Source organism: Triticum aestivum, chromosome 7D (assembly GCF_018294505.1).
Source record: "Triticum aestivum cultivar Chinese Spring chromosome 7D, IWGSC CS RefSeq v2.1, whole genome shotgun sequence".
Taxonomy (NCBI): domain Eukaryota; kingdom Viridiplantae; phylum Streptophyta; class Magnoliopsida; order Poales; family Poaceae; genus Triticum; species Triticum aestivum.
The window spans coordinates 575,491,366-575,507,526 of NC_057814.1; the positions used below are offsets into that span (position 1 = coordinate 575,491,366).

At 48.9% G+C, this 16,161-nt stretch overlaps 1 pseudogene; it reads right to left on the reverse strand.

Annotated features, from left to right (window-relative positions):
• Positions 1-16,161, reverse strand: part of LOC123171315 (polyubiquitin-like) — a 69,370-nt pseudogene that overhangs the window by 25,306 nt on the left and 27,903 nt on the right.

Sequence of the window (16,161 nt, forward strand, 5' to 3'; positions counted from 1 at the left end):
AAGCTTCTGCCAGTGCGGGTATCGCTGCTTGGACTCAATAAGCACCTCACTGACATAATAAACCGGCCGCTGAACCGGATGCTCCTTACCCGTCTCCTTACGCTCCACCACCATAGCCACACTGACGGCTCGTGTGTTTGCCGCCACATACAGTAGCAAGGGCTCCTTATCAACCGGAGCAGCAAGGACGGGGGGCTCTGCCAGTTGCTTTTTCAAATCCTCGAAGGCGGTATTAGCTGCATCATTCCAGACAAAGTTATCCGTTTTCTTCATCAACTGATATAAGGGCATAGCCTTCTCACCCAAGCGGCTTATGAACCGGCTTAAAGCAGCGATGCGACCTGCCAAACGCTGAACATCATTTATACATGCCGGCTTAGCTAGAGAAGTGATAGCTTTGATCTTCTCCGGGTTAGCTTCAATTCCTCTGTCAGAAACCAAGAAGCCCAATAGCTTGCCCGCAGGAACACCAAAAACACATTTGGCCGGGTTAAGCATCATCTTGTAGACCCGGAGATTATCGAAGGTTTCCCTTAAGTCATCTATCAGGGTTTCCTCCTTGATGGACTTAACCACAATATCGTCCACGTAAGCGTGAACATTGCGCCCGATCTGTTTATGGAGACAATTCTGTACACAACGCTGGTAAGTCGCCTGCGCACACTTGAGCCCAAAGGGCATAGAGACATAGCAGAAGGCTCCAAAGGGAGTGATGAACGCCGTCTTCTCCTGGTCCTTAACTGCCATCTTAATCTGATGATACCCGGAATAGGCATCCAAGAAACTTAAGCGTGCACAACCTGCCGTAGCATCAATGATCTGATCAATACGGGGGAGAGCAAAAGGATCAGCCGGACACGCCTTGTTCAAGTCCGTGTAGTCCACACACATCCGCCAGGTGCCGTTCTTCTTAAGTACAAGCACCGGGTTAGCCAACCACTCTGGGTGAAAAACCTCAACAATGAACCCGGCCGCCAAAAGCCGGGCCACTTCTTCACCAATAGCCTTCCGCCTCTCTTCGTTAAACCGTCGAAGGAACTGTCTGACCGGCTTAAATTTTGGATCAACATTGAGAGTGTGCTCAGCGAGTTCTCTAGGTACACCTGGCATGTCAGAAGGTTTCCATGCGAAGATGTCCCTATTCTCACGGATGAACTCGATGAGCGCGCCTTCCTATTTCGGGTCCAGATTTGCACTGATGCTGAACTGCTGAGACGAGTCACCTGGAACAAAATCAACAAGTTTAGTCTCATCAGCTGATTTAAACTTCATTGCTGGTTCATTCTCCGTGGTTGGCTTTTTCAGAGAGGTCATATCTGTTGGGTCAACATTGTCTTTATAAAATTTCAACTCTTCTGTGGCACAAACAGACTCTGCATAAGCCGCGTCACCTTCCTCACACTCCAGAGCCACTTTCCGGCTGCCGTGAACCGTAATGGTCCCGTTGTGACCCGGCATCTTGAGTTGTAAGTACACATAACACGGCCGTGCCATGAACTTGGCGTAAGCCGGCCGTCCAAATATGGCGTGGTAAGGACTTCTTATCTTGACCACCTCAAAGGTCAACTTCTCCACCCTGTAGTTGTTCTCATCACCGAAGGCCACTTCCAGTTCGATCTTGCCGACTGGATAAGCCGATTTACCGGGTACCACACCATGGAAGATAGTATTTGACTGGCTGAGGTTCTTATCAACTAGCCCCATACGACGGAAAGTCTCATAATAGAGGATGTTGATGCTGCTGCCTCCATCCATGAGTACCTTTGTGAACTTATAGCCTCCCACTTGAGGAGCCACCACTAAGGCCAGGTGGCCCGGGTTATCCACCCGGGGAGGGTGATCCTCCCTACTCCACACTATGGGCTGCTCCGACCACCGTAAGTAGCGTGGAACCGCCGGCTCAACAGCATTAACAGCCCTCTTGTGAAGCTTCTCGTCTCGTTTGCACAAACTAGTGGTGAACACGTGATACTGTCCACCGCTAAGCTGCTTTGGGTTGGTCTGATAGCCCCCCTGTTGCTGTTGATGACCCTGACCAGACTGTTGATTAAAGCCCCCTTGACCGTTCTGAGGACCGGAATTTGACCCGCCGCCCGGGCCATGAAAGCCGCCGGCGCCTGAGCCGCCACCCGGACCATTGTAGTTTTTAAAGGCCTTCATGATAGCACAATCCTTCCACAGATGAGTCGCTGGCTTCTCTCTAGAACCGTGTCTCGGACAAGGTTCATTCAACAGCTGTTCCAGAGAAGGTCCTGACCCGCCGCCTCGGGGAGGGGGCCTCCCCTTGCGTCGCTGGTTATTACCTTGAGAGTTGGTGTTGGCTACAAACTCTAGGCTGCCATCGGCCTTGCGCTTGCCTCCTCCTTGGTTCCCCGGGCTAAACTGAGGACCCTTGCCGTTGCCGTTCTTCTTTCCCTTCCCTGCCCTTTCATCATCTGAAGGGGGATCCTTGGTACCATCGGAATCGGCGTACTTGACAAGAGCTGCCATCAGTGTACCCATATCAGTACAGTCACGCTTAAGCCGCCCGAGTTTCATCTTTAGGGGCACAAAGCGACAGTTTTGTTCCAACATTAAGACTGCAGAGCCGGCATCCATCTTATCCGATGAATGTATGATCTCCTTGACCCGGCGAACCCAATGGGTCGTGGATTCACCCTCCTGCTGCTTACAGTTAGTCAGATCCACGATTGACATAGATTGCCTGCAGGTATCTTTGAAGTTTTGAATGAACCGGGCTTTCAGCTCAGCCCAAGACCCGATGGAGTTCGGCGGTAACCCTTTCAACCACGTGCGGGCAGTTCCATCTAACATCATGGTGAAATATTTGGCCATGGCCGCCTCGCTGACTTCCAGCAATTCCATAGCCATCTCATAACTCTCGATCCAGGCTGCCGGCTGTAAGTCTGCTGTATAGTTAGGCACCTTCCTAGGTCCTTTGAAGTCCTTGGGTAGACGTTCATTACGGATAGCTGGCATCAAACACGGGACACCCCCGGTTCTAGTAGGGATACCCGCATCAACGGACATCGTCGGATAAGCCGGGGGGGTCTGGTAAGCCATCACTTGAGGCGCCTGCTCCGCCTCCTGGCGTGCTTGGTCTGCTACGTAGAAGGCTCCATTATGAGCCGGGCCATGACCAGGGGGCGGGTCATGGCGTCGGACATTACTTGAGCCGGTCGCCGAGACCATGTGCCGGCTGTAACTCGGGCTCTGCCCTAGACGAGGGGTTGAATGGATCCTATCCCGGCTGTAGGAGTACGCCTCTTGCTGCGCCAGCGCTGTCTGGAGGAGTTCTCTGACCCGGCGGGTCTCAATAGCCGTCGGAGAGTCGCCATCAACGGGCAGAGCCGCCAGCCGTGCCGCTGCGGCGACCATGTTCTCCAGCGGGTTATTATAATGGCCCGGGGGTATTGGCACATACTGAGGCGGGGCGGGGGGCCCCTGGGGAGGCCCCATCACTCGTGGTTGAATAAGGGGTCCAGATCCGGGTGCTACGACCCCCGGCGGGTGACTAGACCCTGCACCCGGTGTGTTGAAGAGGTTGCGCGGATCGTAAACCGGCGGGAGTCGAGATTGAGCCTTTTGATGCCTCCTTCTCATGACCTCATTGGCCGCGTTCTGATCCATCGTGAGTTGGAAGGACTGCGCCTGAATCAGCTGAGTCCGGGCATCGAGAGCCGCCCGCTCCGCAGCCAGTCTGATCCCTTCCGCTGCAAGGTCCTCTTTAGCTTTTATCAGATCCAATTTTAGCTGTGCCACCGCCGCATCATGCTGAACTTGATCCGCCGGGTCGACCGTTGCGGTTAACAGGGCCGTCATCTTATCCGTGAGATCCATCAGCACCTGAGCCGGGGAAGGCACCGGGTTTTCCGATCCGGAAGCGGGGTTCTGAACAGGCTGCGCACCAGCCATAAAAACTCCAACCTGACTTGGCGGCTCAAAAAGGTCCGGAATACTGCTGCCATCGGAATAACTCATGAGCCTGCCATCTTGAAGTTGGTACAACGAGTTTGACTCATCAGCGGCCGACTCGCCGTCAGAGCCGGCGGCCGCCTCATCCCCAGACCCAGATGGATCAGAGGGCCCTCCGTGGATGCATCCCACAAAAGCGCGCTTTAAGGCAGGCCGGGCCCGGGCGGGTCGTGCGCGCTGAGCCGTTTCGATGAGACCGGCGCGGAGATCCGGCTCGGGGCCCGGCTCTCCAATCTTGCCGATGAAGACATGAATTCCACCGAAGGGGACCCGGTACCCGTACTCCACTGAGCCGGCGTCGGGGCCCCAGTCCGCATCGTCGATGTAGAGCTTGCCGCGACGACTCTTGGTCATCCGGCCCACAGCGTATCCCTTGAGCCCTTCGAAGCTGCCCTTCAAGAACTCAAATCCACCGTGCGCCAGCCCCACGGTGGGCGCCAACTGTCGTGGAATTGTCACGGCAGATGTCCTCGGGTTAGGACTTAGTCGTGGAGCCATCGCAATTGGGAAGCTTGAAGGGGTTAAGTGGGACAAGGAACACGAGGGTTTATACTGGTTCGGCCCCTTACGGTGAAGGTAAAAGCCTACGTCCAGTTGAGGTGGTATTAATCAGGGTTTCGATAACCAGGGAGCTAAACAGCTATGCCCGGCTCTCGATCAGATTGTTGTCGCCCCTAAACCGCTGCCGGGTCGTCCCTTTTTATAGGGAGGTTGGCACCCAGCGGCCCTTAGAGTCCCGGCCGGCTCATAAGAGTGTCCGGCTCGGACTCTAAACAATACTTGCCTTACACTACAAGTCTACTATAACAATGATGATAACTATGGGCAATAAGCCACCGCCGGGTCTCAGCCCATCTCTGGCCCATTATCTTGAAACTTAGCTCCGGGCTTCTGGCAATGACCCTTAGTGTAACCCGGCCCTCCTGGCGGGTGACTCCCAGGTCTATATCCTCAACATTGGGTGTGACCTGTTTAGTGCCGGCTCTGCGTAACAAGCGTTTACCCAAGGATTTCAATGGTCCTCGCAAAGTGCCTAATTACACAGCAGATCAACCCCCTGAAGCTTGGATTGAAAGTTATGAGATGGCCATGGAAATGCTGGATGTTAGCGATTCTGCATGTGCTAAGTATTTCACCATGATGGGCCGGCTCGCACTTGGTTGAAAGGGCTGCCTGCCAACTCCATTGGGTCATGGGCGGAGCTGAAGGCCCGCTTTATCCAAAATTTCAAAGACACGTGCAAGCAGCCTATGTCAATCCTGGATTTGGATTCTTGTGTCCAAGGTGAGGGCGAGTCAACAACCCACTGGGTGCGCCGGATCTCAACTATTATACACTCGTCAGATAGTATCAACGCTGGCTCAGCGGTTTTAATGTTGGAGAAAAATTGTCGTTTCCTCCCCCTCAAGTAGAAGCTTGGACGGCTTAAGCGCCATTGCAATGACATGAGGGAGCTCATGGTGGCTCTTGTCAAGTACGCCGACTCTGATAGTACCAAAGACCCTGAGTCTGATGAAGAGAAGACTGGTAAAGGGAAGAAGAGCAGCAATACAAAGGGGCAGCAATATAATACGACAAGCCAAGGTGGTAATGGTAAGCGAAAGGCCGACGGTAATTTAGACTTTGTGGCTAACACCAGTGCACAGAATAATAATCAGCGTCGCAAGGGAAGGCCGACCCAGCCTGGAGGATCGAGATTCAACCTCGAAGCAATAATGAACCAGCCTTGTCCGAGGCACGATACACGCGAGAAGCCGGCCACTCATCTATGGAAGGATTGCTTTATTATGAAGGAGTTCAAAGCTTCCAATCTTTTTCAGAACAACCATGGCCCGAACGGCGGCTCAGGGTCCGGCTCTCACGGTTCGGGTTACGGTGGCGGCGGTTCTAATACCGGTTTCCAAGGCCAAGGCAATCAGGGTGGTTATAATCAACAGTCTGGTCAGGGAAATCAGCAGCAGCAGTCTGGTTATCAGAGTAACTCGAAGTAGTTGAATAGTGGACAGTACCACGTTTTCACCACAAGTCGGTGTAAGCCAAATCAGGAGCTCCATAAAAGGGCAGTAAATGCGGTTGAGCCGACAATTCCTCGTTACTTGCGATGGTCTGAGCACCCTATTCTCTGGAGCCGTGAAGATCACCCGCCCCGGGTTGATAACCCGGGTCACTTGGCTTTGGTAGTAGCACCTCAGGTTGGAGGATACAAATTCACTAAGGTGCTCATGGATGGAGGCAGTAGCATCAATATCCTTTATTATGACACTTTCCATCGCATGGGATTAACTGATAAAAATCTTAAGCCGTCGAACACTGTTTTTCATGGTGTGGTGCCTGGTAAGTCGGCATATCTAGTGGGCAAAATATCTTTGGAGGTTGCCTTTGGAAATGAGTATGATTCCAGATCTGAGACGTTGACTTTCGAAGTGGTTAAAATCAAGAGCCCTTATCATGCTCTGTTTGGGCGGCCGGCTTATGCTAAGTTCATGGCAAGGCCTTGTTATGTTTATTTGCAGCTTAAGATGCCGGGTGACAAGGGCAACATCACAGTGCATGGAAGTCGCAAGATAGCTTAGAGTGTGAAGAAGGCGATGCTGCTTACGCTGAGTCTGTCTGTGCAACAGAGGAATTGAAATTTTACAAGGATAATGTTGACCCGGCGGATATGACATCTTTGAAGAAGCCAACCACGGAGCATGATCCCTTGTTGAAGTTTAAGTCGGCAGATGACACTAAGGTAGTTGACTTCATCCCTGGCAATTCATCCAAGCAGTTCAACATCAGTGCTAATCTGGATCCGAAATAGGAAAGCGCGCTCATCGAGTTCATCTGTGAGAACTGGGACATCTTTGCATGGAAGCCTTTAGACATGCCAGGTGTACCGAGGGAACTCGCTGAGCACACTCTCAATATTGATCCAAAGTTTAAACTGGTCAAGCAATTCCTTCGCCGTTTCAATGAAGAAAGGCGCAAGGCCATAGGTGAAGAAGTGGCCCGGCTCTTGGCGGCTGGGTTTATTGTTGAAGTTTTTCATCCTGAGTGGTTGGCTAACCCGATGCTGGTACTTAAGAAAAACGGTACCTGGCGTATGTGTGTGGATTACACAGACTTAAACAAGGCCTGTCCGGCTGATCCTTTTGCTCCCCCCCGTATTGATCAGATCATTGATGCTACGACGGGTTGTGAGCGTTTGAGCTTTTTGGATGCTTATTTTGGTTATCATCAGATCAAGATGGTAGTTAAGGACCAGGAGAAGACAACTTTTATCACACCTTTTGGAGCCTTCTATTATGTATCTATGCCTTTTGGGCTCAAGAGTGCCCAGGCAACTTACCAGCGGTGTGTGCAAAATTGCCTTCATGATCAGATTGGGCGCAATGTTCATGCTTATGTGCATGATATTGTGGTGAAGTCCAGGAAGAAGGAGACCTTGATAGATGATTTGAAAGAGACCTTTGATAATCTCCGAGTCTACAAGATGATGCTTAACCCGGCCAAGTGTGTTTTTGGTGTGCCAGCAGGCAAGCTCTTAGGTTTTCTGGTTTTTGAACGGGGTATTGAAGCTAACCCGGAGAAAATAAAGGCTATCACCTCTCTGGCTAAACCGACTTGTATCAATGATGTTCAGCGTTTGGCGGGTCGTATTGCGGCCTTAAGCCGGTTCATAAGCAGGTTGGGTGAGAAGGCTATCCCTCTTTATCAGATGATGAAGAAGACATATCACTTTGTCTGGAGTGACGCTGCTGATCAGGCGTTTGAGGCCTTAAAGAAACAGTTAGCTCAGCTGCCGGTCCTGGACGCTCCCATTGATAAAGAGCCATTGTTGTTGTATGTGGCTGCCAATAGCCGAGCTGTTAGCGTAGTTATTGTGGTGGAAAGAAAGGAATCAATCAAGGAGCATCCGGTTTAGCGGCCGGTTTATTACATCAGTGAGGTGCTCATTGAATCCAAGCAGAGGTATCCGCATTGGCAGAAACTTGTATATGGGGTGTTCATGGCTAGTCGCAAGCTCAAGCAATATTTTCTGGGTCATCCCATTACTGTGGTTAGTTCTGCTCCTTTAGGGGATATTATTCAAAACAGAGAAGCCACAGGTCGGGTAGCCAAGTGGGCCATTGAGCTTGGACCCCATGGTTTGAAGTATATGCCTCGCACAACCATCAAGTCTCAAGCACTTGTGGACTTCATAAATGATTGGACAGAGCTGCAGATGCCTGAGGAGAAGCCAGATAGTACGTATTGGACTATTCACTTAGATGGATCCAGGCAGTTGGAAGGCTCGGGGGCTGGAGTTATCTTGACTTCCCCACGAGGTGATAAATTTTGTTATGTTTTAAGGTTGATGTTCCCTTGTACTAACAATGCAGCTGAGTATGAGGCCTTGCTCCATGGTCTTTGGATGGCTAAGGAAATGAACTTAAGCCGGTGAGGTGTTTTGGTGATTCAGATTTGGTAGCTCAGCAAGTTTCTGGCACTTGGGATTCCAAGGACCCGCTCATGGTGGCTTATCGTCGAGAGGTTGATTCTATTGCTGGTCACTTCAAGGGCTATCAAGTAGAGCATGTTGATCGAAGGAAAAATGAGGTGGCTGATGCTTTAAGCCGGTTGGGATCCCAGCGTAAGCCGGTACCACCCAATGTTTTCCTTGATATTCTGCATAATCCGTCAGTCAAACTGCCTACAAAGGAAGATCTTGCTATTCCTGACCTAGAGGCACAGCTGGTGGCGGCTCTTCACGCTATTCCTGATTGGACAGTTCCATACTTGGCGTATATGATCCGGGGCGAGTTACCTGAGGATGAAACCTTGGCCAGGCAGATAACCCGACGGTCTAAGTCAATGACTATTTTCAATGGAGAGTTCCACCATCGCAGTGTTACGGGGGCGTTTCAACGTTGTGTTTCTCCTGAAGAAGGTCATGAGATCCTACGAGATATTCATGAAGGAGATTGTGTCCATCATGCCGGTTCTAAATCTCTTGTGGCCAAGGCTTTTCGTCATGGATTTTATTGGCTGACGGCTCATGCTGATGCTGAGGATTTGGTCAGCAAATGTGATGGTTGTCAGAAATTTTCAAGACGAGCTCATGTGTTGGCTCAAGAATTGAGGATGATTCCAATTGCTTGGCCATTTGCAGTCTGGGGGCTTGATATGGTTGAGCCATTCAAAAGGTCTAAGGATAAAAAGACTCACCTTTTGGTGGCAGTTGACAAGTTCACAAAGTGGGTTGAAGCAGAGCCGGTTAGTAAGTGTGACGCGGCAACAACGGTTCAATTCATCAAAAAGGTGATTTTCCGTTTCGGCTTTCCCCACAGCATTATAACTGATAATGGCACTAATCTGTCCAAGGGTGCTATGAAAGAGTTTTGTCAACGAGAGCATATTCGGCTTGACGTATCATCAGTGGCTCACCCCCAGTCTAATGGTCAAGATGAGAAGGCCAATCAAGAAATCTTGAAAGGCATCAAGCCTCGGCTTATGGTCCCTTTGCAGAGGACGCCGGGTTGTTGGGTGGAGGAGTTACCCTCCGTGTTATGGAGCATCAATACCACCCCCAATAGATCTACGGGTTACACGCCTTTCTTCATGGTTTACGGAGCAGAGGCGGTTCTCCCTAGTGACATCCGTCATGACTCGCCCTGTGTGGCGGCTTATGTTGAAGCTGATAATGAAATAGCACATCAGGATGCACTTGACCTATTGGATGAGGAGCGTGACCTTGCGGCGGCTCGTTCATCGATTTACCGGCAAGATCTGCGTCGTTACCACAGCCGCCGGGTTAAAACCAGGACCTTTCAAGAAGGCGATTTGGTGCTCCGACTTATCGAGGATCAAACTGATATGCACAAGCTATCCCCACCTTGGGAAGGGCCCTTTGTGGTCAGCAAGAATTTAAACAACGGGTCATACTACCTTATCGATGTTCGAGACCACAAGGACTCACGCACGTTGGAGGAGGAGACCCACCGGCCATGGAATATTGCTCATCTTCGGCCTTATTACACTTGAGCCATTGGCACTTGTGATGTACATATTTCGGTGTATATATTGTAATGAATATAATAAAGCCGGCATCCCTGATAATTCAGGGCCTCTGTCATTTCCTTTCTAAAGAATATGTTTCTTTATTGTAAGTTCATATGAGCATAGCTCTTGGAGGCTTGATGCCCGGATTAAAAGGGATCGAAGAGAGTCTGCTGCACAGCACAGCTCAAACATAGGTACCCACCGAGCACAGCTCAATATATATCCCTTGGGGGCTACCTGTTCACAGAACATAGCTTTAATAAACCCCTCTTGGTTTGAAACACCAGGTGCATAGCACCAAACAATTTCAGTTGATCCTGCCTTGTACGTCTGCCACTCTGCCCAGGTAATCCTGGAATAACCCGTCGAACTCCTGATAGTCAATCCTATTCGGACCCTGAACTTATCAAGGTTAAAACGGCGGTTGTTATGTGAGGTCCGCTTACAAGGTTTGAAGATTCAGCTAGCGGCTGTGCAAGCCCATGAAAAGCACTTGGGTTTTAGGCCTGGCCGCCTATGAAAGCCTTGTTTTTTTGACTTTTATTTGATTTGAAAGATTCCTTTTTTGAGGTTTGCTTTTTGTGACATGTTGATTGGAAACTAATAATGGCTATCATGCCTTATGGTTCATATTATGAGCCTCTCCAAGGTTTTATTTCACCCAGCCTGGTTTTGGACTATAAGTCACCAGGATATGCTGGGAATATTATGTTCTAGGCTATGGAATAATGTCCTTCGCTGCATATGGCGTTATAAGCCAGTGGTATAAATCTTTGGGTTGTAACCCTCACTGCACAGGTATGATAAACCGACAGTATAAGCAAATATCACAGGCATGATACTTTGTTATATAAGATTATGATTAAGCCGGCCCTGGTTATGGACATATTTGATCACCAGTGGTCTTTATATAGGGTATTATGACCCGCTCTGGTGTAAACCGCCAGAGCACTTGTGATCTGTTTATGTGCATGAAAAATAACATCTGATATACATACTTGATGATATCATAAGCATAAGTGGTAGAGCTTCAACTGGCGGTTCAGCAGTGTTATGCAAAACAAAACATGCACGATGGCACGGCAAATCAAGAGTTTAACTAGCCTATTACAAGGCATCTGATGGCTCAACGAGGATAAGTGTTTTGAGATGTCAACACAGCAAAGTATTATGCTTCTTAAACTGGCTCATGGATGTTGGCGGGTTGAAGCCTCCGGGTCATCTTGCGCCTCTTCTTCATCTTTAGCTCCTTGATTATCCGTCAGTTAGAAGTCAGGCATAGCCCAGTTGATACCGGTCAACGCTCTAAACACAGCTTCATCATCAATAAGGTTTGATGGATCAATGTCAGGAGCGAAGGTGTGCTTATGAATCGGCGGGATGAGATCCGTCGGCTAATGAACCAACGCTTTCACTTTCTTGTTTTCAGCGTCATAAGCCGCCTGGTATGTGGATAGATTGGTATCATCAGCCAGCTTACTTGCTAAGGGACGCATTGCTCTTGCTATTTCTGCAAAATCATCAGCACTGAAGGTAGATCCGTATTCTTTAACGCTGGGACAGCCATTGGCCAAATCCTCAGGATCAAGATCTGCTTGCCATGCCTTTGCCCGACTTAAGGCAGTCAAGGCGCTGGCTCTGGCAGCTCCCTGTTTTAAGTCATCAATCCTTTGGGGCAGCACGGATAACTTCTCCAGTGTTTCTTTGATGAGTGTTGAGGGAGATTTCTTGTGCAGCGCAGCAGCAATGGTTCATTGGGCGCTAGTATATAGCTGTTCTACAAGAGTGTAGACAGCTTTAAGCCGGATGCGCATATCGGAGCCCAACTTAGCGCTCGGAGAACGTACATTAGAAAAATTATGGGTAAGCCGGCAACCGTTTATAATATGATTATTAAGGTGCAAGGGAGACATGTTTTCTACTTACCAAAGATGGCTGACGACATGATATTAATCTGTTTCTTTAAGCCGGGCAACTCGTCGGTCACCAGTTTAAGTGTGGCTTCAGCATCTTCTGTTCTCTTCAATAGAGCTACTTTTTCAGTCTCCCAGCCATCTTTGTCAGTATTGAAGTTTTGCTTAAGCTGCTCAATGTTCTCTAAAGCAGTCTTTAATTCTGATTTGGCCTTGGATGTCTCAGATTGTTGAGTTTTAATATTGGCCTTCAGATCATTGAGCTGCGAGTCCTTCTCAGAAAGTTCAGTCTGTGGTATAAACATGGACATATATTATGAGTATGATTATTGTTGAAGTCCCAAGCACAATACATGTATTTTCCTTGGCACTTGGGGGCTAATGTGTATTGCTCTTAAGATCTTTTCTAAAAGTCCCAAGCACAATACAAGTATTTTCCTTGGCACTTGGGGGCTAATGCTTGTTGCTCTTTTCAAAGACGAATTTATGTGATGACTCGGGTATAATGATATAATCCGGTTTATCAAGGTTATATGTTGAAGTGTTGATCTATCAAATGCTGATAAGTCCCGGCTTAACATACTTATTAAGCCGACCCTTGGGGGATACAGATGCAACGTTGATTCTTGCTACTTAAAAACCCGTCTTAACATACTTATTAAGCCGACCCTTGGAGTCTACGAATGTAAAGTTCCTTACTGCTATTTCAAAGTCCTAGCTTAACATGATGATTCAAGCCGACCCTTGGAGGCTACTAGTGATGTTGTGCAGTTCTTTATGGCAATTGGAAAGTCTACAGCATATTCAAATTCTATCATATCCTATGGACTTGGCGGCTGATAGACAGATAATTATGAAAGAGAATGGTGATTGAATTACCTCATAGCATTCCTTCATCAAATTGACCAAGCTGCCTTCAAAGTCACGGCTGGTGTACAGATGGTTCAAATAACCAGAGTGGATGTCTTGGGCACTGAACTGGGCATAGCTCTCTAAGTCTACCTTCCACTTGCCTTTATCTTCAGCAGAAATTTCTTCCTTGGCGCTGCGCTTAGATAAGACATTGGGGTGACCCGGGGCTATGAAACCAAACCCAGTGACGACGACATCGTCAGTCTTTTCCTCAGCAGGCTTAACCGGGCTTGGCGGCTTAGAAATGGCCGGTTCAACGTCCATATGGTCTATGGAGACTTCATGGTCTTGTGGTGGCGAATCATCAAGGGTGGCCTCGGCAATTGGGTTAGAAGATTCTGGTTGTTGATTTTCCGGCTCAGACGGTTTGGAGTCGTCGACCGGCTTACTCAGTTTCACCTTCTTGCTGGGTTTGGCTTGGCCCCTGAAATTAAGAAGCACAAAGAGGTCAGTATATTAATCAGGCGTAAGGTTTGAATGTTTAAATATATCCTTACCCAAGTACAGTCTTGAAAGTTGGGATTTGAGTTCCCGTTGACTCGCCGGAGGAAGAATGAGATGTTCCCTGATAATTTGAATCAGACGGGTTAAGAGGCTGACGAATAAGACCCGCCTTGGCATAATCTAAGTCAGAAATTTTTGAGACCTTAGGACGATGTTTGCGAGGTGCTGGGGTGTTCGGTAAGCCGGAAGAAAGGGTCCTGCTTCCGCTATTCCGGGTTGTGCGGCGAGCTTCATGTTGCTGCTTCTTCAAAATAAAGTTGGGATCCAAATAAGCCAAAGGATGAGAAAACCTTACTTTCCGGCTTGCCTGACGAGATTTCTGTTTTGGCATAGACTCTGAGCCGGAGGAAAGAACAATTACCTCATTGTCACCTGCACGGCTGGCCTCGGCTTCCTCCTGATAACAATCATTGTCAATGAGATGCATAAAAAATGAGTCAAGTTCTACCTCGGACTCATCATCATCAGCGTCATCGTCAATGTTTAACCCGGCGGGCTTAGTGTTCTTCTTCTTGGCAGGCTTCTTGGTAGCCTTGGTTTTTGTGCGAGCCGGTTTGGCCGGTTTATCTTGTGGCTTCTTCTTCCAAAACGGAGAGTCGGCCTGTCGAGGTCGGAAAGATCATAAGTGGGCAGTATTAATGTAAATGTAGTTGAATGAAAGGTGTGCAACACTTACGGCTGGCGGCTTGTTGAAGGTGCGGAAAGGACTAAGTCTTGTTTTACTACATTCTTTCAAGATTCGTTCAACATCGCCTTGGTGGCTTCAGCGATTTCAGCGCCAGACAGCTAAATGTCACAGTGGCGCTGGGGGTCTTTTAAATCGCCAGTCTATTCGCACATTAAGCCGGGGCGGCGGCTTAATGGCAAGATCCTCCAGGAGACCCAACACCGAACAAGGTCGACACCAGTTAGGCCATTAGCCATGAAGGCTCTGAGCTTTGAAAAAGTTGACGCATATTTGACCCACTCTTTTGCGCAGATCCGTGTGGGAGTGGATGTGTTTTGCTAAGCCGGTGGTCGCGGTAACCCGACAGAGGATTTTCGTCTGCTGGAGATGTGTTTTGACAATAGAACCAAGTTTGGTTCCAATCTTTGGGATGACTCGACGGCTTGGCATAGGGAAAGCTGGCTTCTTTGCTCGTCTGAATGGAAACTCCACCGAGTTCCAAGCTGGGCCCGTCAGTGAACTCTATCTAACGATTTAAGTAGTAAAACTCTCTAACAATTCAACTGTGGGCTCTTCTTGAAAGATAAGCTTCACATAATACTTGGAAGTTGCAAATATTGGACACAGAATTGGGTCCAATGTCTTGAGGGTGAAGTTGGAGAAAATGAAGTACGTCGCGGGAAAAATTTGAGCCGGGTGGGCTGAACCCCCGGATCATGTGGTCAGTGAAAACAACCACTTCTCCGTACTTAGGCTCAGGTGGGTTTTCTTCGCCAGGGACCCTCCAGTGGATGACTTCCTTCTTGGCTAAGGTGCCAGTCACAACAAAGTTGTTCAGGTCTTCTTCAGTGACCTAGGATTGGACCCAATTACAGGAAGTGTATGACTTAGCCATTTTCTTGATGATCTGAAAGGAAGATTATGCCGGTTTAAGATTATATGGTTAAGCTGACGGTTGTTTTAAAGGCAAATAATAATAAAGCATGCATGCAAAGGTGTTAAACCGGAGGATGGCATTGAAGTTATAGAGATGAGCTATTGGCGGCTTAAGAGGGGACTAATGGTGTCTGGCGGGTTACGGTTCATGAGCTAAGCCGCTTACACAGTTATTGATTTACAGATCTGGGAGAGGAAAAATTGCTAAGTATTGGAAAAAACAGATTTCACAGATTATTTCTATGATTTTGGATCTACGGCACTTCAAATAATGGAAAAATATCTAAACCTAAGTTGCAGCAGTTGAGCAGTTTATGTGTCCAGATTGGTTTTCTCATGCAGAGGAGATGTTTTAATATCAAAAATTAGTACTACAACTACCGTCGCGCAGGAGGAGTATAAAGTTTGGATTGAAATCTGAAAATACAGTGAAGAACGAGGAAGGGCAAAGATGAATTGCGACGAACTTGCGGAAACTCTATGGGATCTACGGTGAAAGGAAAGGGGAAAACTCACCACAACTGTTGAACACCGGAGGCGCGCGGATGGACTCTGGTCAATTCAGGTTGATGTAGCGGCCGTGGTCGAGGTAGTGGTGAAGGTCAACGGCGGCGGTGGAGCTCGGGCGCAGAGGCATCGTGAGGTAGAAGATGGAGACGAGAAGGCAAGGGGGAAAGTGAAAGGGACCCCTGTGTTGGGGAACGTAGTAATTTCAGAAAATTTCCTACGAACACACAAGATCATGGTGATGCATAGCAACGAGAGGGGAGAGTGTTGTCTACATACCCTCGTAGACCGATAGCGGAAGCGTTAACACAACGCGGTTGATGTAGTCGTACGTCTTCACGATCCGACCGATCATGTACCGAACGTACGGCACCTCCGAGTTCAGCACACGTTCAGCTCGATGACGTCCCTCGAACTCCGATCCAGCTGAGTGTTGAGGGAGAGTTTCGTCAGCACGACGGCGTGGTGACGATGATGATGTTCTACCAACGCAGGGCTTCGCCTAAGCTCCGCTACGATATTATCGAGGTGTAATATGGTGGAGGGGGGCACCGCACACGGCTAAAAGATCGTTAATCAATTGTGTGTCGAGAGGTGCCCCCTGCCCCCGTATATAAAGGTGCAAGGGGGAGGCCGCCGGCCTAGGAGGTAGAGGCGCGCCAGGAGGAGTCCTACTCCTACCGGGAGTAGGACTCCCCCCTTTCCATGTTGGACTAGGAGTGG